The sequence below is a fragment of the Pelodiscus sinensis genome, chromosome 3 (assembly GCF_052426305.1).
Source record: "Pelodiscus sinensis isolate ZL-2025 chromosome 3, ASM5242630v1, whole genome shotgun sequence".
In the NCBI taxonomy this organism is placed as follows: Eukaryota; Metazoa; Chordata; order Testudines; family Trionychidae; genus Pelodiscus; species Pelodiscus sinensis.
In genome coordinates this window covers 139,892,134-139,914,748 of record NC_143054.1, presented here as the reverse complement: position 1 = coordinate 139,914,748, position 22,615 = coordinate 139,892,134, and the positions used below count along the sequence as shown (strand labels likewise).

Below are 22,615 nucleotides of genomic sequence, written 5' to 3'. Positions count from 1 at the left end.
CGTACGTTTCGTTCTCCCCCCACTTAGGGCCCCGGGCTGGGACCCGGTGGAGAGGGTGGGCCCGGGTCCCCCACATCCCCCCTCCCTACCACGAGACCCCAACCCACGTAACCCCGCTGGGGTGAATAGATAAAAGGGCGAAGACCCTGCCAATTCGACTGTCCCGACGGGGACCCGACTTACCGGCAGGCCGCCGGAGGCGACCCCGTCCTCCCGCCCGGACCCCGGGCAGACTGGTACCCCGGGCCAGCCCCGAGGAAAAGGAACCCCGAGTTCGCTGATCCCCGGCCCGGACTCGCGGCCGGGTGATCGCACTCGAACAGCCAGACGGCGGGTCCGCTGAACCCCCCTTTCCTTGCCGGAAGGGGGCGCTCGCACCCAAAAGGGCCGTCACACCTCTCTTACACACAAACCCCCTCCCTGACCCTGCACACCATTCCCCTGTCCCAGGTCACAACCCAACCCCCTGCACCCCTCTTTTCCAGATCATAATTCCCTCCCAGACTCTGCACCCCAGCCTAGATCCTTTCCCCTAGGCCAGAATCCTCTCCTGCACCCTCACCCTTTCCTGTGCTGTAAGCCCCTGCCCCAGATCACAACCCCTCCTTCACACAAGCTCTTTCTCAGACCCCACACCTCCTCCTGCATCCCAGATCCCTATCCCAAGCTCTCTTCTGCACACAACTTCTGTCTCAGGCCCTGCACCCCCTCCACAGACGTGCGGCCCTTGAACACTTGCCAAAATCTTGGCGTGGCTTCCCCATTAAAAGTTATTGCCTACCCCTATTTTGAAGTCATTATTTTGAAACTGAAACTTAAGACCAGGGTTTCATAGAAGGGGGCTAGGCAGCAGACCAAAGCAAAGAGGGGAGAGACTTTTTTTCTTTAGTTCTCCAGCTTCAGAGAAACGGGGAGAATGTCTCCTGATCTGATGCCTTCCACCAAGTTTCCATCTGCTCATACCTAACCCCAGCTGAACCCCCATTCTTCCCAGGCACCTTCTGCAATCTGCAGGATGGTGGCTCTGACAGCCCCACTATTAGGAGGTATGAGTGTGAGGCTACCTGAAGACCAAGGGGCTTGAGTGGCAAAAAATTGGGGGTATTACCTCCCATCTTGAGGACATCCTGATGTCTGCAGTCAGAATTCCCAGTGCAACTGAGAGATGGCTCAACCTCCCCTCTCCTTCCCTGGGCAGGCTCACGGAGGGTAGGTAACTCTTCCTTTGGGGACTTTCACTCATAGACCCCTCAACCTGCTTTCTTACTATATTCAGCAGCTTCTGAAAGGCCAGCTGGACATGATGGGAGTGACAAGCTCATTTAGGCTCTGGAGAGAAACAGAAGGCTGCACACATTTAAAGGGAAGCTCCAAGGAACTGCCCTTAACTGTGAGAGGACCCCAATGAACCCTTTAAGATTCATGTAGGAAGAGAGGAAGGTTTGGGCTGAGGTGATGACAAACAACCAGCTTCTCAGGGATCTAAGGGTGACGGTACTGAATTTGGGCTTATGCTGTTACCCATGTGGTGGCCTCAACTCCTGCACACTTCCTAAGGTCAGCTGGAGTAGAAATCATCACATGGGCCTCAAGAGGTCTACAGGCTGAAAGGAGGGAAACAGTCACTGAGTTGCTGCCCCAGCTATTATAATCATCCTATTCATCCCTCTGCCTCCTACAGATCTCTTGAGATCAAAAAAGGAAGCCTCCATCAAGTACATGTCTACTTGAAAATGTCCCCTTCTTGCAGAACACAGGAAACCCATCAGGAAAGAGAGCGACTGTTCCTTACTCTCCACTCCCTAACTCGAGTCCACTTTTCTCCCTAGTCCTGTGTTATGGCGATTTACGGGGATAACGGAAATTTAAGGCATAAAACAAAACCCCTTTTCAGGGAGAGCTTAAGGTGGAGAGTGCATATTAGTAATTTAAGGATTAAAATCCTTACAAAATCATTGCAGTAGTCAGCAAGAAAAAAAAATGACCAACAATCTTCCCCTTCTGTCCCCCATTAGAAAGTCAGGAAATGTGGAGCAAAGGTTTGACTTTAAAAGAAATGAAAGTATGTGGACGTATTGAGGAAATTCACAGTTAAGGTACTTATACAACCAATGCTGCCCCCATTGTGATAACTTAAGGAAATCCATAACAAAGAGTTTGATCTCACCAGTGATTACAGAACATTAATCTTTACTTATAGGAGGACTGTGCTGACTCAGTGGTTTGTGATCATACACAATACACGGAACAAACCAACTGCAAAAATCCTATTTAGACAAAAACCACAGAGGAGGCAATCAATCCCATTGCCCTAACAAAGGGCTCTGAGATGCTAGGTGCCAACAGATATCCAAATGCCAACTTTCTAGGTTCAGACCATGATACAGCCCTTACATGAAGGGATCCAAAGTGGGCACAGTGACACCATATCACACTTGATATCAGAAATAGAGGGAACTAATAGAAAACCAATGTTTCATGGCACACATTTTTAATGCACCAACTTCAATCTGAAAAATTTCCTGGCTCCTCAATAATGTGCTTGGTCAACTAATGTTCTTGTAAGGCATTTTGCCTTAAAGTTACTAATATGTAAAAACTTAACCTTAATTTTCTTTTGTCTGGGAATTATGGGTAGGTAATTCAATAAGATACTTAGCTGTGCTCAAAACAAGACATTCTTATATTTAACAGTATGTCTACACAACAAAGTTATTTCAAAATAACAGCCCTTATTTTGAAATAACTTTCCAAGCATCTGCACAGCCAAACCGCTATTTCAAAATAAATTAGAAATAGTGGAGGGCTTATTTCGAATTTGGCAAACCTCATTCTATGAGGAATAATGCCAAATTCAAAATAGCTATTTCAAAATAAGGGCTGTGTAGACACTTATTTCGAAATAGGGGGCCTCCAGCCTTCCCAGGGTGCCACGGTGGCCACTCCAGCCTCAACCAAGAACACTTCTCTCCCTCCCCGCCTCCCTGGAGCCCTTAATGGGGTAGACTCTGGCCACAGTGCCTGTGCCAGCTCCAAGCCTGCCAGCCCAGAGCCAGCAGTCACCACTCCTGACCCAGTGGCCCAAAACATGAGCCAGCAAGCCACTGGCAGCCAGCCCTCCACCGCTCCCCAGGAGCAGTCTGCCAGCTCCCGGGAGCCTGCCAGGGCCTGGAGAAGATGGGTGCCTTCCTGGTCCAGGGTGGAGATCATGGACCTTATTCAGGTTTGGGGGGGGATGACCCCAACATCCATGATCTCCACACTAGATGGAGGAAAGATAGCTACTAGCCTGGCCACCAAAGGCCACGTGCGAACCCAGGAGCAGGTTCACATGAAAATCAGGTTGGTCTGGCAAGACCTCCAACCCTGAGCTTCCTCTCCCCCTTCTTCTCCTTGATTCCCCCTTCCACCTCCTTCCTCCCAGGTTTCCCCCTCCCCTCTCCCACTCTCTCTTCTCCCCTCTCCCACCTCCTTTTCCCAGTCTTACCAGAGTTTCATTCCCCCCCACCCCCAGTTTTGTTAAATAAAGAGAGTTTGTGTTCATGAAAATACGTGTATTTTATTTTACATCAGGAAGGGGGGTTAGGGAGAGGTAAGTGGAAGGACTTGAGGGAGGAATGAGGCACAAGCCCCCAGTGGGACAGACCAGGGAGGCTCTTGGTGCTCCTCAGGGTGGAGGCTCTCCCGCAGGACGTCCTGGATACTGACAGCCCCCCAATGGACCTCCCAGATGGCATCCTGCAGAAAGTGCAGCCAGGCTCACAGCAACGGGTCCAAGAGAAGCACCAGAGTGCTCAGGGGCAGCTCTGGTTCCATATTGCAGAGTGCTGTGGTGTGCTGAGTGAGAGCAACCAGAGACAAAATGCTTTGCTATCTCTCATCGAGGTAGACAAGCAAGCAGGGAAACCTGAGAACTGGCTGTCTGGCGGGGTCCCTTTAAGCACAGACCTTAGATAGCCTCAGGCAGCAGACCCACACAGTGGCTGTGTCTACACTGGCACGATCTTGTGCAAAAGTGGCCGCTCTTGCGCAAAAATTTGCTGCCTGTCTACACTGGCCACGTGTTCTTGCACAAGTAAACTGATGTTCTAATGTATGAAATGAGGGCTTCTTGTGCCAGAACTCTGACACTCCCGCTCAGGAATAAGCCCTTTTGCGCAACTGTTCTTGCGCAAGAGTCCAGCGTAGACAAGCAACATGAATTTCTTGTTCAAGAAAGCCCTATGGTTAAAATGGCCATCAGAGCTTTCTTGCGCAAGAGAGCATCTACACTGGCAAGGATGCTCTTGAGCAAAAGCACATCTCTTGCGCAAAAGCACATGCCAGTGTAGACGCTCTCTTGCGCAACTACTTTAACGCATAACTCTTGCGCTAAAGAGTTTTTGCGCAAGATCACGCCAGTGTAGACGTAGCCAGTAAGTCCTGACCTGGTGCCCTGCTGGAACTGGTTGTGGCCAGTCTTAAATGCGAATCAGAGTCCACTCAGAGTGGATGTGCTATTTCGAAATAGCAAAATGCTATTTCGAAATGCATTTTGTGTGTAGACACGTTATTTTGAAATAAGCTATTCAAAATAACTATTTCGAAATAAGCTATTTCAAAATAACACTGTAGCGTAGACATACCGTAAGAGAAAAAGATATTCGCAAAAACATTTTTTAAATCCAGATCAAAATACCACATTTGTGGAAGTCATGTATTCAAGTTCATTGGCTCTTGTCTGGATAGTTAAAAGGACTACCATGAAGAGTGAAAAGGGTAACACTCCTTAAAATGGTCAAAGGGAAATCTCATTCAAGCAGTAACATCTAATGAAAACCCTACTTTTTAAAAAAATCTGCGTTTGACTTTCTATTTGAAATCCTCCATGGAGTATTGAATACAGCCACTCCCCGAGTTGCGAAAGGTCGAGTTACGACCGTTTGCACTTACGACCAAAGCTCCCATGGAGCGGTTGTAAAGGTGGTCCCCAAGTTACGAACGCATCTGTGCTTATGAACAGTGTGGTCGCGTGTAACTCAATGGGATCCGAGTTATGAACAGATTGAGTTACGGCCATGTGTTTGGTCCGTAACTCGTTCGTAACTCAGAGAGAGGCTGTATAACGCACAATTCACTTCCTTGTCAATCTGTCATGAAAATAGTATTAAGTTCCAATTTTAAAGTTTGCAAACCCAAAACTTCTTAACTAATACTCAACCAAAATAGTATACATTTTCTAATGCTGCTTATTAGCTAATCTTAGCTCTTTCATTTGAATAAATTACAAAATACCATCAATACAATTTTCAAACGTGAGTGTGTAAAGCTAGGGACCTAAAGTAAGCAAATTTAAATGGTCAACTTTAGGTAGCCAGTTTTGAAATGTTTGGCTTTAGCTGTTAGCTAAATTAAGTATCTTTTATAGCAGAAAGACAGCAAGAGGCTCTTAAGTTTTGTGCCTCACAGACTCTCTAAACCAGGAGTGGACAATAAACCACGTGTGGGCCAGACATAATTTTCCAGGATTAGCCCGAAGTGGTTTGCCAGACACGTTATTTAACTGTACATCCACAGGTATGGGCACTTGAAGCTCCTGTTGGCCGTGGATCACTGTTGTCAGCCAATGGGAGCTGCAGGAAATGGTGTCCCAGTCTGCACAGCTTCCTGCAGCTCCCATTGGTGGGGGCTAACCCTGGAGAGATGTGCCCAGGACAGTCTGCTATGCCAGCTAGGGGAGGCGGGGGGACAACCTCCAACCTCTGCCAGGCTGACTGATGGGTTGCTGCACTGCCGTGGGCTGACACAGGCTCCAGCCCTGCCTTGCCACAGGCTGCCAGGGCTGACTCTTTCCCTGATCAAGCTGGCAAGAGCTCGGGCTCCAGTCCCAGCCCTGTGGCAGCCCGCGGGCTCTGATCCCACTTCTGCAGGCTGTCTGGGGCTCTGGTGCCACGCTGCCATGGGCTACTGTAGGCTGCTGGCAGCTCCAGCCCTGGTCCTGCTGCTGCAGCTCACAGGCTCTGGCTCCACTTCCACGGGCTGCCTAAGGCTCTGGCTCCAGCCCACACTGCTAAGGGCTGCCCTGACCCGATCCTGTGCTGCCAGGGGCTGCCCCAACCCTGTCCAGGGTTGCAGGCTGCTGGGGGCTGCTGCCAGCTCCAGCCCCACTGCTGCAGGCTGCTGGGGCTGACTACAGCAGCAGCTCCTGCCCCATCCAGCTGCTTCAGCCCAACCCCTCCTGGATTGCCCTTCTGCCACTTGGCTGTCAGGGTTCTCTGATCCTACAACATCCATGGTCCTATCGGACCACGGATGTTGCCAGACCAGAGAATTCCAGTTTTGGGACGTGCAACCTGTAGTTTGGGATTGTGGTGGGGGCAGGCAGCTCCGTAGGATCCAGTGCTTGTGGGGAGCCAGCTTTTAAACCAGCTCCCCGCCGAGCACCAGACCCCATCTATACCCCTCTGTGGGAGGCATCAGGTGGAGGGGTGGGAGAAGGCGGCTCTGAAGAACCGGCTTAAAAGCTCCCACCCTGATGCAGAGGCAGTAAGGGGGGGGGGTGCGTGTAGACATTAGGATTAACCAATAAATCCAGATGTATCGGTTAATCGTGTAAAGGACTACACACGAACATTCCTATTAAGAATGCTGCTTAGGGCCCTAACCAGCATAGTAAAACTGACCTAATTTGCTAGCCTGAGTAAAAGGCTAATAATAGCAGACAATTTAAATATTTTTATACATTTTAAATTAGCTGAGATTAAATTGTATTTCAGGATTATGTGAGCCTTCATAAACAATGCTCTCAAACTGCCATTTACCTAGAGTTGCCTCTCATAAAATTTTCCATTTCTAGCAACTGAATGTTAGGCCTGAGAAAGTTTGGAAGCTCATTAACTCAAAAACTACACACTGAAATTCTTACACTGACAACCCTTAATACTGTACTACCTTTTGCTGTTCCTGAGAAACCTGCCCAAATTGGCCAAGCTTTCATAGAATCCTTTGAAAACTTGCAATTTGCATTTGCTCAGCAAAAACTTGTCAGTTTGGGAGCTAATTTCTCCAGAGATTCCATCTGCAGTAGGAATGTCTCAGCATACACATTTAAATGGTTAACTGACGAGTCTGGGCTCATTAATTAACCTTCACAGTTACATGCAAGGTCCATATCAGAGGCAGCAGTGCGGGGGAAGGAGGGAGGAGAGCAGGTGCGAGTTGATGCTTGAGGCTTAAAAGCCAGCTTCCTGCAAGCACCTGTGCCATTTGCCTTCCCGTACTGCTGCCTCTGCTACAGAAGCAGCACTGTGGGGAGAAGAGGGCTCCGCCGGAGCTGGTACGCGCAGGTGGCCAGCTTAAAAGCTGGCTCATCAGTGCACACAGACTCTCACTGAGCCACCTCCCCCTTCTGAATGTAAATGTGCAACTGCTGAAAATTTCATGTTTACCAACCCCCCCCCCCCACATTTTAACATCCCTAATCTGCACTGAGAATGTTCCATCCTCTTAGTTGTGCTTGTTCCATCCTCTTACATGTGCCTATGTGCTTGCATCAAACCCACCAAACAACCAAGCAGGTTCTAGTCCAGAGCTGAGCAGCAGGATTTCCCCTGCAATTGTGTTTACATTGCCTGCTGCTTCCTTTGACAGTCCAAGTTGCTAGCTGTGGGGCTGAGTGCTCCGGCTGTCAAAGACAGCACCAGGCAATGTTAACATAAGCAAATAAAAAGATTTCACAATCCCTTCAAAAACATCTGGTGGTCCGGATTTCATCCACAGTCTGTCTTCTTCTGTCCCACACCCACACCCACACACTTGATGTTAATACTGACATTGTGACATCAGCTGGAATTCTAGGATATTTCTTTTGCAGTACTGCAGGAAGAAGCTGTAAGGATAATTGTAGAGGGTGGCAATCTTTCCCTCCAAATGTGAGGTTGGGGGAGGAGGAAGGAGAACATGGTATTTTATAGCCCAATCCTACTCATCTATGCAAATGCACATTCATTAAAATGGGAGTTAAGTCCTAGTATTCAGAATTGGCCCCTATTTCCTTCCTTAGATGCTGTTCCGTTGCATGCAGATTCTCTTTTCATATTTTCAGTGACTCTTTCAAATGTGAGTCAAAGATTTAAATTTTAATGGATATATTTTCTGCTAGGCAAGGGCATTATTGAATGTATCTAGAATTATGAAAACATTGTTACAGCTTTAGTACAAGCCATTCAACAATTTCCTCCTCCTGCAAAGTCACAAAAGTAGCATCCTGGAATTCCAGCTGCTACCTCAATGGCCAACATTAACATTAGGAAATGTATATATTCTTCTGCCAATGGAGAGCCCTAGAATAGTTTCAAGGTAAGATGATATACAAGAGTCTTGAATATACAGTAAGCCTTATTCAATACAGGCAGTCCCCGACTTATGCGGATCCGACTTATGTCGGATCCGCAGTTACGAACACAGAATGCGGGACCGCGCGGTCCCGCCACCCGTGTACTCCCAGGCAAGAAAAGCTGCTCCGCGTCTCCCTGGTCTGCAGACCAGGAAGACGCGGAGCAAAGCCGCGGAGGGGCTCTGGCAGCGGAGCAGCCCAGGTGCGCCTGGGCTGCCCCCCTGCCGGCTTCCCCCGCGGAAGCCGGCAGGGGGGCAGTCCAGGCGCGCTGCGGCTGTCCCGCTGCCGGGGTCCTCAGAGGCTTTGCTCCCGTCTCCCTGGTCTGCTGGTCTCCAGCAGACTAGGGAGACTGGGAGCAAAGCCGCGGAGGACCCGGGCGGCGGGACCGCGGTGCGTCTCGGTCCGCTGCCCGCGTCTTTCTGGTCTGCTGGGGGGGGGGGGCGCAGCTAGTACGTCCCCCCCCCAGCAGACTAGGCTTTTCTCTGTCGCCTGTGGCAGAGCAGCTGGGGCGCTGCCGATTGGTCCTGCAGCGCCGCTCTGGGCGCTACTGGACCAACCCGGCAGCATCCCAGCTGCTCTGCCCCAGGCGTCCTGATTCAGCCACTGCTGGTCAGTTTCAGCAGCGGCTGAATCAGGACGCCTGGGGCAGAGCAGCTGGGGTGCTGCTGGGTTGGTCCAGTAGCGCGGGATCGGCGCTACTGGAGCAACCCAGCACCACCCCAGGTGCTCTGCCCCAGGCGTCCCCAAGTCAGCTGCTGCTGAAACTGGCCAGCGCTGACTACAGGAAGCCGGAGACAGACTTGCTCTGCCCCGGGCTTCCTGGAATCAGCCGCTGATCAGTTTCAGCAGCAGCTGACTTGGGGACGCTTGGGGTTCTTAAGTTGATTCTGTATGTAAGTCGGAACTGGCGGTCAGTTTCAGCAGCGGCTGAATCTGGACGCCAGTTCCGACTTACATACAGATTCAACTTAAGAACAAACCTACAGTCCCTATCTTGTACGTAACCCGGGGACTGCCTGTACAAATGAATTTTTACTTTTTAATTACTTAACAGAACACAAAAGATGGCTGTTATTTGCAATAAAAATACTAGTTTTGCACTGATTTATCCTGTTTATCAGTTTTCACCTCCTACACAGATTTTTTTAGATACCTTAGTAATTTTGATACTGCTGGCCAGAGGTGAGTAATAACTGTTAAATAATTGTTTAACATAGAATGACGCATTTTTTTAGAATGAAATTAAATGTTTGTTTTTTAACTCTTCACCCAACTCTACCATTAAATCTGTGCTTTTGTTGATGTGGCTGTGGACCCCACGCATAGCTGGATGAAAGTGGTTTAGGAGATCCCAGAGAGAGGTCTAGGTTCTTCCGTACTTTGTTTTAAAGCATCAACCCTCAAATGTATAATGCTTAGGTACGGCATGTCAATAAACGTGTATCAAATTCTGTCAATTGGAAAAGGTGCATATAGGAATATAGCAATTGCCACAAAACCAGTACTCTGTCTAGTCTGCTATCTTGGCTCTTCTGGTCACTCTACCAAGCCCCTCTATATGCATTCATTTTGTATGCCTTTAAAAAGGAAAACAATATTTGCTCTATCCTTTTAGGTGAGATGACCAGAATTGAACACTGCACTCCAGATGAGATTTCCACTCCATTACTTATGCACCCTATTAGTTTTGAAGAATCCATGTGTGCATTAGGGATGTTAGGGTATGTCTACACTACCACCCTAGTTCAAACTAGGGTGGTTAATGTAGTCAATCGAAGTTGCAAATGAAGCCCGGGATTTAAATATTCCGGGCTTCATTTGCATCTTGCCGGGCGCCGCCATTTTTAAATCCCCGGTAGTTCGGACTCCGTGCCCGCGGCTACATGCGGCCCGGAGTAGGTAGTTCGAATTAGGCTTTCTAATTCGAACTACCGTTACACCTCGTTTGAACTACCTACTCTGTGCCGCGTGTAGCCGCGGGCACAGAGTCCAAACTACCGGGGATTTAAAAATGGCGGCGCCCGGCAAGATGCAAATGAAGCCCGGGATATTTAAATCCTGGGCTTCATTTGCAACTTCGATTGACTACATTAACCACCCTAGTTCGAACTAGGGTGGTAGTGTAGACATACCCTTAGTGTGTACCCATTTACGCAATTAACTGATAAGCCTGGGTTCATCGGTTAAGTCTAATGGTTACACACTCCCCTGACCCTTGCTGCTCCTGCATCAGAGGCAGCAAGGGAGGGGGAGACAGTAGCTAATGCCCATGGGGAGGGCATGCATGCCAGCTCCCATGGAGATGCCTGCCCCTCCACCTTCCACAGAGGCAGCAGTGTGTGTAAGTTGGGGGGCAGATGGGAGATGATACATGTGGGAAGTCGGCTTTCAAGACAGCTCCCTGTGTGTACTGGCTCCTGCAGAGCTGCCTGCCCTCACACTGCCTCCTCTCTATCACTGAAAACGTGTGCGTGTGTTCAGGTGGGAGCCGATGCCTGCCCTCCATGAGCACTGGCTCCAGCCTGCCCTTGTGAGTGTAAACATGTAACCGCTAAAAAATTCCGCAGTTACACTTTTACAAAAATAAACATTTAACATCCCCTAGAATGCATGTTGTGTCTACACATACATCACTGAAAGATGCTGCCAAACTGCAGAAAGTGTTTATGATCCGAATATACTACACCTTTTTGAACTCTGGTTATCTTTCCAGGGTCCTGTATTCAAAAAGTCATGAGCAAACAGGCGGCCAACTTCAATTGATCAAAGGCAATAAACTTTTGCATCAACCCTCTGCATGCCAGAATATAAGTGCCTCACATGTAGGACAAACAATCACATTATCCTCTCAATGTCACTTGCATACTGGCCATCCAATTCTCCTATTGTGTAAGAAGCCTCAGCACCAAGTACAAACAAAAGAGACCAAAAGAGCCTGAAAAGAAGGAGGTAAAAAGTAGGGGCTGTCGAAAGGAACATCACACATTTGAACACATCTGTACATATAATGTCAAATCAATATCCTTTCTTTCTTACTGTTTGGGGCATGCACACAGGAGCTGAGATAACTTTTCTTCACAAAGGTAGGCATAACCAAGAATGGGGAGACAGCCATCTGAGGGCATATTATGAATTCCCCCACCCATCTTCCATGACAAGGCACTGCTGTATTTAAAAACTATGGGTGGAATGTAGAGACATATCCCCCTTCCTTCAGTATTATTCAGGCATATATGGATTTTGTTATCTTAGGCTTAATTCCCTGTGACTACATTAACCAGTATCTTAATTCCCCCAAGAAACCCAGCCAGATTTGTATTCACATTTAGAACAATGTTATCATTGTTGGTTCACTGCCATCATACAGGATAAATAGAGAGTCCCATGAGGAGACATTTTGTAGAAAAATTCAACAACACTATCATCCCCAAAAGAGAGCATGTCAACTGTACCTGAAAGCAAAGATGATACCAAACACTACTTACCCGCTAGGGATGTAAATGGTTAAGTGGTTAACGGGTAAGCCTCCCCCTTAATGGGGGAGGCTTACTGGTTCTGGTTAACCGGTAGGGCCTGGAGCAGCTCCCCACCTGCCCCAGGCAGGGGGCTGCTCCAGCCCAATGGGGCTTGGCCACCCACCGCAGGTTACACACGGGTTCCCCGGCAGTGGGAGCAGCATGTGTAACCACTATGATTTTTAGCAGTTACACGGTTACATTTTTAAACAAATATTGACATCCCTACTTATCACTGTGGATGAATCATTAGAAGCAGTGGCAATAGTCTGAGCATGCTACTGTTACTTAATAACTGGTGTGCCAAATTGAATCCAGAATGTTGGCGTATTTGGAATGTGCATTGTGAAGAGTACAGAAAAAAAGTGACATCTCTCTAATTTTTGTCTGTGTTCCAGGCTTAGTTTGTCCACCCCAGAGAATAAATGGAATTAAAGCCAGTTTAGGAAATTAAATCTAGCCATATTTAGCTACAGAAGTTAACTTGATTTAATGGTGGATTTAGAGGGGTTTTATCAAATATTAACAGATGTATGAAAAGCACTTAAGAGATGTAAAATAAATGGGTTGTACTGTGTAACTCCCATACACAATACTGAGAGATAGAAGGCTACAGGAGCAGGGGAAGTGCCCTAAACATGGGGGGCACAAGCTCCTGAACTATGGCTCCATATCCCTGTATTCACTGACCCCAAACCTCTCCCCTGTACTGCCCCTTCCCCCCCCCAACCTTGTGCTGCCCATTCCCCCAAGACTCCGCCTCTGCATGGTCTCTTTCCCCAAGATTCTGTCTCCACTTGCTTACCTCTGCCCCCTTCCCTCATTTTTCACCCAGTAAAACATGCGGGGGCCATGGCAGCTTCCCCTTACCCACTATTCCGACACCTCTGGATGGAAAAATAATTGCTTTTTTGAGGCCAGTACATTTTCTTAATGTTTTATTGAATACAGTTAAAAGGATCAGATTTACTAAGGATCAGAATAGGGATGTGAAAGTGTAACCATGAACACTTGGTACATGGTTAACCAATGAGCCTGGGCTTATCGGTTAACCTTCACAATTACACACAGGATCCCGGTACGCACGGGGAGCTGGCTTTTAAAAAGCTGGCTTTCCGTATGCATTGGCTCCCGGTGAATCACCTTCTCCCCTTTCTCCCACACTGCCTCCAAGGTTGCATGATTAATTAAAATATGTTTCTTGGTGAGAAAATCTAATAGTGCTGTCACACAATTCATGGAATTATCATCATAGTCTACTCAGGAAATATTAAACAAAATTGCTCAAGATAGTTAAGTCCAAAGAGTTACAAAGGGATCTCACAAAACTGGGTGACTGGGCAAGAAAACGGCAAATGCAATACAATGTTAATAAATGCAAAGTAATGCACACTGGAAAACATAATCACAATTACACATAAAAATGATGGGGCCTAAATTAGGAGTTCCAACTCAAAAAAGAGACCATGTGGTCATTGTGGACAGTTCTCTGAAAACATCCACTCAATGCTCAGTGCCTGTCAAAAAATGAACAGAATGTTAGGAACTATAGGAGAGTAATAGATAAGAAGACAGAAAATATCATTCCACTATACAAATCTATGGTTTGTCCACACCTTGAATACTGTGGGCAGTTCTGCTCATGCCATGTCAGAAAAAGATATAGCAGAACTGGAACAAGTACAAACAGGGCAATAAAAATAAAAATGATTAAGAGTTTGGAACAGCTTCCATATGAGGAGAGATTAAAAAGAATGGCACTGTTTAGCTTAGGAAAGAAACAACTAAGGGGCATATGATAGAGGTCTATAAAATTATGAATAGTGTGAAGAAAGTGTTACATAGCTCATGTTACATAACACAAGAACCCAGGTCATGCAGTGAAATGAACAGGCAACAAACATAAGGAAGTACTTCTTCACACAGCATACAGTCAACCTGTGGAACTCATTACTAGGGGATACTATGAAGGCCAAAAGTATAACTGGGTTAAAAAAAGAATTAGATAAGTTCATGGAGAATAGGTCCATCGATGGCTATTAGCCTAGATGGTCAAGGATGCAACTCCATGCTCTGCGTGTCCCTAAAACTCTGACTGCAAGCAGGTGAAACTGGATGACAGGTGATGGATCACTTGATAATTGCCTTGTTCTGTTCATTCCCTCTGAAGCACCTGGCACTGGCCATTGTTAGAAGACAGGATACTCATCTAGATGGACCATTGTTCTGACCCAAAATGGCCATTCCTATGTTTTTAAAAAGTCAAGAATATGCATTTAGAAAAAAACCCCAAACTATACAACTACAATTAAAATATTTATTTGCCCTCCGCACCAAAGTCCCTGAGCATCTCCCAAGTACCAAAGAAATAATCAATTGTCTCTTACAACCCTGCTTGTAGCAGACCCTGTCACACGATTGAGAGTCACTTCCTTTCAATACTGAACAAGGAATTTTTCTAGAATCATGACTATTTGTTCCATCATCTGCCTGAAGAGCTTAAATTTGAGCTTAAATCTAGAACCCTTCCTCCCACCTCCCCATGGGTTATAAAGCAGACAAACTCATATCCTCACAGATGTCTTTTACTGTCTTCCCAGGTGGATCAGGAAAAAGGCAAGCACTGCTGACTGTAGAGTTGGCTTTACATCAACCTTGGAAGAACTCTCAGCTGGTAATAGTGACAGGGAGTCTACTCTGATCAACGTTACTGAGTATTCCAAAAAACTGGAGGCAAGTCTTATGATCCTTCATTATTAAAATTACATATGAAAATATCCCAAATTTGAAGCTAGGAAATGCCAGAATTAAAGTTATCTGTGCAGCCTTAATACTCTTAGGGATAAACATTATGACAGTGGCACTCAACACTACAAAGGAAGCCAGTTCTCTTGGCTCCTAGTCCAGTACCTTAAAATAAGAAAATATCTGTTCTCTTCTTAGAACCGTTGGCCTCATTCATTGTGCACTGAATGAGATGAAGTCCTGTGTTGAAAAACAGTATGACTTATGATTGATGGTCTCACAGTAAATATGCACGAGGGAATCAAATTAAGGTTACACAAACAACCTTAATTCTAGCATCTTTAACATTATTTTAATGTAATTTTTGTATTTAATATCCAAGATTGTTTAAAAGCCAATAAATAATTCACATGGAACAATATTAACATTCCTTAGTCAGATTGTTTAAAATTGTTTTTTGTTGTTAAACTTCAGAACAACGTCTAATTAACATTTTGGAGAAAGAATAATGTGATTAAAGATTCAATGCCTCAGATCTGCCATTAAGATGCAATAGCTCATAATACATATGCACTGTTTTGCTGGAAGATTTCTCTTGGATCTCAGTAAAGATCAGACTTGGTATTCCTAATATTTCTTAGCTAATAACATACAGGCTGTGTCTACATTGGCCCCTATTCCGTAATAGGGATGCAAATGTAGCACTTTGGAATAGGCAAATCGCGGGGGATTTAAATACCCCCCGTGGCATTTGCATTAACATGGCTGCCGCTTTTTTCCGGCTTGTAGATAAGCCGGAGAAAAGCACCAGTCTGGACGCGATCCTCGGGAAAATAAGCTCTTTTCCGGAGGATCTCTTATTCCTACTTGAAAGTCCAGACTGGAGCTTTTCTCCGGCTTATCTACAAGCTGGAAAAAAGCAGCAGCCATGTTAATGCAAATGCCGCGGGGGATATTTAAATCCCCCGCGGATTTGCCTATTCCAAAGTGCTACATTTGCATCCCTATTACGGAATAGGGGCCAATGTAGACACAGCCAAAATGTCCAACAACTCCTGCCTATTAGGCCTTCTATAGGCACTATAAAAAAGCAAGTCAACAAACTCAGTTTTTAAAAAAATGCTTTGCATGTTACTATACTGCCATAAAAGTCCATCTGGACAGCTTCTGGGAAGCTTGGGTGAGTCAAACTAAGTCTGGATGACTTCAGCTTGCAATCAGCAATTTTATCTCTACAGAAGGTCAGTCGCTATGTGCAATGAAATAGAATCACAGAAAAGATCACTTATATCACCGAGTCTGACTCTTAGCAAGATAACTGCCTACATAGCTTTGTCTTATGTCTTATCTAAACTTGTTCTGCAAAAGAGAATGCCTTCACTACCTCCTCTGATAGCGACCTACATAGTGAAACAGAATTTCTGAACTTTTTCCCAATTAAATGCAAGTCTACAACATTAATGTAATATTAAGAGAATATAGTTCTAGCATCTGCATGTCCTTCAAAGTAAAAGGTAAGAGTGAATGCATTTCCTTAGTTCTATCCCAATGTATGCATAGTCAAACTATCTTTAAAATTATGAGACTGAATAATATTTCTGACCAGTATATTACAGCAATATTTTCCATAACTGTAGGCAAAGATGTAGCATATACCTACAATAATATGATCACTCTAGACTAGGGATGTCAGTGGTTAACCAGTTAACTAATGAGTATCACTCTGACTGTGTGATGCTTACCGGTTAACTAGCATCTGGGTGGACTGGAGCAGCTCCCCACCCGCCGCAGGCAGGGGGCTGCTCCAGTCCAGGTAGGCCCATCACACTGCTCCAGTCTGGCCAGGCCTGCTGTGCTGTGGGCGCTCCAGTCTGGCTAGAACAGCCCTGGCCTGCAGAGGGGGGCCACTCCAACCTAGTTAACTGATTAAATGGCATTTTTCATCCCTACTGTATACTTGCAGAAAGGTAAAATATAGGTTGGGCATCCAACCATAATAGTTGCATTTCTGGGCTTTTGGGTGCTTTAATGTGCAATCCTAGCAAACGTAGGTTTTTGCATGTCATTTCCTAGATGTTTAAGAAGAAAAACACTTCCAGCTTACTGACACCACCAAAGGCAAAGATTGCCATTACATATCACTTACAAGTAATTTGTGGACTCAATTAGTATTAGTATGAAAATGAATACTTGGCTTGCAAGACCTGGGTGTTTATCCCATGGCTGCGTAAAGTGCCTCTTATCACCATGGCCAGCTATCTCCCTGTTGCTTACACTCAATCTATTTTGTTTTGCAAACCTCAACTTGAGTTACTTCCAAAACCACAAAATATAACTGTTGTTGTTTGCCTACTCCAAGGCTGCTTCTGTTAGAACAGATTCCTGTAAGAGTTCCATGTTGGATTAATAGTGTCATACCATTTTAATGAGCCTAATACTATTTTAAATTCAATGCAAGATTTTGGAAGTCATAATTATGTGAAGTAAGACATCCAAAAATACAATTAATGCTACATTAAAAAAGTGAATTGGTCCAACTGTAAATGGTTTGGTACACGGGTTAGCCTAGTGCGCCGTGAGCATTCCTCCCAAAAAGACACATTTGTGTTATTGTGTCCTCCCTTGTGCTGTCTTTCCTGCACTGTTAACTCTGGCTCTTGGTTGTTGCCTCTAATCACTCTTCAAACCTGAATTCAGTGGTGCTTAAATTCTGGCCTAGTTGGAAGAGTGGGTTAGATCTTAGGGGCTGCTTTCACTTGGGATGGTAAAACAGTGTAGATGCAAGAAAAATCACTTGAGGGCTGACAGTTCTCCTAGTCTCATCCCTGCTCCTCTGTACCCAGAAGGAAAGACAAGTTCTTCCACAATTCACTATGAAAGAATCAGAGTGGCTCCATTTACCAAAGCACATGCTCCAAAAGTCCTAGTGACACATGAGTGGCACACCAGTGAAGGGGCAGTTATTTTGCAGTGTGGTTTTGCGGTGTGACTGCTCATTCCTGGGCTGTGCTAACCAGGAGACCATCCTCAAACCAACTCTGCAGTGAAGATATACGTTAACGAGGCCACTCTAAAGGAGGCAGAGTGATTCCACTCAGGATGATCTGGGAATCCCCAGAGAAGGGCAAAGACTGTTTAAAGTGTGATGTAAGAAAAATAAATACTGCTGCAATTTTTTTCCACTACTTTACATTTGTATCACTAGCTGTGCAATTAGATGAGATCCCGCAGTAGCACAAACATTGGGCTTCTGCTGTACACTGGAGTCAAGATTAGGGATGTTAGATAGCGTGTAATTGAATAATCGTTTAACTGCATGAAATCTTAGTGGTTACCTGACTATTTGATAGTCCCCAGGGATGGGGCCAGCAGCCAGTGCACTCTCAGCCTTACTCCCGAGGAGCCCCCCATCACCTCACACTGCTGCCTCTGTATCAGAGGCAGCAGCGCAGGGTGGCAAGCGGAAGTTGGTCCATGAGCGGAGCTGGTTTAAAACCAGCATCCACAGAGAAGTCTCTGTCCGCAGTGAGCCTGGGCCCACCACGGACAGAGGCTGTGCCATGGCAGCCTCCCCTCTGCCCCCTAGCTCCGCTGCCTCTGATTGAGGCAGCAGCATGGGAGGGTGGGGGAAGGGGGAGCCGGTGCTTGGTAGCCAGCTTTTAAGCCGGCTCCCCACAAGCACTGGCTCCTGCCTGTCAACCTCCCCACTGCCTCTGTGGGAGGCAGCAAGGAGTGGGGGAGACAGCTCCAAGGGAACTGATATGTGCGGGCAGCTGGCTTGAAAGCTTCCCGGGTGTACTGGCTCCCACCTGCCCCACCTCACCCTCCGCGCTGCTGCCTCTCTATCAGAGGCAGCAGCAGAGGGGAGCAAGGTGGGCAGGGGGAGGCAGTTCCATGGGATTCGGAGCTCACAGGCCGCTGTCTTAAAAGCTGGCTTCCTCACAGGCACTGGCTCCCACTTCCCATCCACCTTGCTGCCTCTGATCCACAGGTGGCAGGGGAGAGGGGGAGTATGTGTAGTCAACAGGATTAAACAATGAGCCCAGACAAGATATGAAGAGACAACTACATATTGACATTCCGGGTACATCTAGACTACATGGCTCCGTCGACGGAGCCATGTAGTCTAGATGTACCCCCCTGGTCAAGATATGAAGAGGCAACACCGGCAACTCTACTGTCCCTGTGCAGCAGTAGCTCTAGCTAGTTATGGCAGAATAGGAGCATGGTGGATGCATGGAAAGTGATTCTGTTCTCTTGTCCTTTGAAATACAACCTCATTGAAAAGGAGAAATAAAAGGAGAACTAGAGTGAGCCAGGAAGGTGTTCTGAAATTTGTAACAAGATATGTGGGGAAACTCTCTTTGTAACTCCCTCTCTGTACAAAACTTCTGCTCAAGATTTGGGCTATAGGACAAGAATTTCGCCCATACGGAAGACATTTTATTTGAAATAGATTATTAAGAATGTTGCTTTGGTTTACAGAGAAAAATGGAGAACAGTTTTGTTTTGCCAAACCTATGGCTTTATTTGATCACAGCAGAGCTGATACAAGTGGCTTGGACAAGTTTTAAACGATTCTTTGTAGCTAGATTGCAGCATATTTGAAGGGCTACAGCAGAGCCACAGTGCCCCAGGGACAGTGTGGGATTGAGATTGCACTTTCAAAGATAGTTCTCCCCTCTTCTCACAGGCTGCAAACTCCAGACCCTTCTCCTCCTGGTACATTTGGAAAGTTAGAAGACTGGTTTGTCAGGAGCGGGACCACGGCTATGTTTCTCTCACTTTTTGTGGGTGATTTGTACTTTTGAGAGTACCCAAACGGACTGTTGACGAGCTCATGAGCTCAAGGACTGCAATTTTCCTTGATCTGGGCAGAGGATGGACTCTGTGGACAGGCCAGTCCCCTCTCCTTATACTGCTCATCCATACTACGATCAGGGAAAATGTGTCCCTTTACTATTTTTCCGCAGAGACAAACAAAAACCTGCTTTAAAACAATTTATTTTGGCATATTCCAGTGCAGAAACATATGCTCATATCAAAGAATATTCGTCCACTTTATTCACTTTTCAGAATAGCTGTACTAGCTGTACTGTACTGCTACTTGTAATATGTGCTGCAACAATATACATTTCAATGTGAACGCAGTTACAAATTAGGCCTTTCTGACATCTGGGATTCCAATATTGTACTTTCTTTTGCTGTGAGGAATGCACAGAATCATACTCTTGGAGATTCACTGTACATCACAACTCCTTTATTGGGGCCATGTTCCCAAAAATCCCGAGTGAAGCACTTTCATTTTATAAGAACCATCTTATTAAGGGTTCACATGGAAGATGGGGTTTTAGGAGGTTTTCAATTGTTTTTAAATTTATGTTTTTGTTTATTCAAACACATTGTTCCCTGCATACCTCTAATCCACATTTAGTAAGGAATAATGGTGCATTTAAATGACTGATGATAATTGAGCCATTTCCCAAAAGCTTTCAAAGTTTAGATTCATTTTAATTAAACAATATTTTATAAATATTAAGTTTCTAAATAATTTTACACCACAACCACAATTTATAGTGATGATCTCATCCACTAATTGTATCCTTTATTTGGGACTTTTTAAATCTTAACTCGGGTTTATTTGTAGCTAGAATCCTAATAAACCCCTTGGTGAGTTTCTGATATACAATCTCTGTCAGACAAGCCCTATTACACTGTACTATGGGCTCTCTTTTCAGCTGTGTGCTTTGCTTTGATGCTTTCAAGTCACAGCTATGTAGCTATTCAGAAATGCAACATTCGAGTACATATTTATTTTTAAAGTGACCCTTCCAGCACTGCACTGCAAAAAGGACATCCTACCAAAACCAAAAAACAAACAATCCCCCCCACTACTATCTATTTGCACAGAAGGACACAGAATAGTAGGAAATAAAACCAGGTATAATTTTTAGTAATAAATTGCATCACTGTATTTGCCTGAATGCTAATTTTTAAAGTCAATGAAATCGATAGTTTTTTGTTAATTAACCCAGATAGTAGGCAACCTGTTTCAGTACAGTTACCCTCAATTGCCAAGTGTTATGGCAAAACTGAGCACACTGCTTCTTGACTCCAGCAACCAGCTCTTGAGAGAGCAGAGTAGAAAAGCCGGTGATGCTCATGGCAGCTCCACGCCCAGAATTTAGCCCATTCTGTGCACAGAGGAGCGCAGAACAGAAGAGTCACGCTGCGCTGGAGAGATCCAAGGGCAGCCTTTTTGCCAGCTGTTCCCTGCGGGGCGCCAAGCATCAGCCATGCAGCAGAGGGGAGAGAGCAGGATTGTGCCCGTTGCGTGCACACGCCGCGGAGCATGGGAGCAGAGCTGTGCAAGGTGGGGCCGGTTTCACAGGGCGGAGGGAAGCGGCAGTGGCCGGGGAGGGAGAACTGTTACCCGTTTTGCACGGAGGAAGAAGAAGAGTCCGCAGCCGCCCGGCAGTGGGCAGCCCTGCGCCTCCCTAGCGGAACCCTGCTGCATTGGGCGGGTCCGGGCACGGGGCTGTGCCCAGGGGAAGCCGGACACGCGAGGGGCGACGCCCCGGGCAGCTCCCAGAGCAGAATTTTGCCCCGCTCGCGTTCTCCGCGGGGCCGCCCTTCCGCCACCTCATTTGCAGCAGCCCCGCGTACCAGCCCGCAGCATCGCTCGCGCGAAGCGGGGGACCCCACCCGCTGCCTGCAGCAAGCTCGTGCAGGGGCTGGGGACAGAGACCTTTGTGCGCAGCCACTTACCGGCTTCCCAGGGCGCCTGCTCCTTCTGCCAGGCCGCCTGTGAGGAGCTGGCTCGGGGCTGGCCGCCGCAGCCGTCTTGAAGGAGGGGGCAGGGGAGCAGCTGCTGGTTGGGGCGCAGAGCCGCCTCTCCGTGACTCAAGAGGCAGGAGCAGCACCTGTGACCGCCTGTCACCCGGCAGCTCCCTCCCTTGCGCGCCCTCCCCCTCCTCCGGGCTGGTGCATTGGCTGGGAAACGCCTCACTCCGCGCCTTGGTCGTCCCCAGAGGCTGCAGGCGAGAAGGCAGCAGCAGCAGCCACCAACAGGCTGTGGCAAGCCGGAGATCTGCAGCAGGTCTTGCGTGTGGCCAGCGCTTCCCTCTGGAGCCTGGCTGGCTGCTTGCGCCGGCACCGCTCAGGGCTAAGCCCACGGGCGTGCAGGGGCTGGACTGGGCGCTAGGCAGTCCTCTGGCAAGTGTGATGCAGGCTGCAGCTGCACTGAAAATCTGGCGCAGCCCGCGCGGGGCTGGAAGACACTCAAGACGCACTTGGTATGAAAAATCTAGCTTGGTGTAGTATAGGGGGGCTAGTTGGAGTACAACATTATGGAGGGAGACAGGCTGCTAACTGCTCCAGAAACAACAACAAATGGTCTGGCATGCAGCTGCATCACTGTGATCTGAGGAAGTGGGTCTGGCCCACGAAAGCTCATCATCTAATAAACCATCTTGTTAGTCTTTAAAGTGCAACATTGTCCTGCATTTTGCTTCAGCTACCCCAGACTAACACGGCTACATTTCTACCGCATTACTGTGAGGCATTCAAAAAAATCCCCCCCCCCCTCCAATCATGATTGGCCAGGCAAAATAATGAGTTAAAAACCAAATTTTGGAGAGGGGGCGGGGGTATTTTCATTTGCCTCCTGATTTTTTAAAAAATCCTTTACAGTTGCTGTAACCAGGAGGGTTGGGGAGACCAGTATGTTTTGAAAGAGAGCTGAGATTTTCCTGGAGTGCCATGAGCACAGGAGCGGAGATTTTAAGAAAAACACCCCAACCATGGCAAGAGTTAGCAGCATTGCTCAGGCTTTTGCTCTGCCCAAGTACTTAAACACACGCTTTAGAGACATGACGTCTATGTTCGTGAGGAGTTCTCACAACCGAGCTAATTTTGAAGGCCATATTTAAAAGGAAACTGGCCATCCGTGTGATGAACATTAAAATGCTTTAAGCAAAAT

General features: G+C 46.8%; 1 protein-coding gene across 1 annotated transcript in view; it reads right to left on the bottom strand.

Moving 5' to 3' along the window:
- The window catches only part of CDC42EP3 (CDC42 effector protein 3), a 42,875-nt gene extending 21,033 nt beyond the window's left edge, over window positions 1–21,842 (bottom strand). The window contains exon 1 of the mRNA XM_006131308.5: window positions 21,403–21,842. The gene's annotated coding sequence lies outside the window, so the exon portion shown is untranslated. The remainder of the gene's footprint in view (window positions 1–21,402) is intronic.
- Window positions 21,843–22,615: the final 773 nt, after the last annotated feature.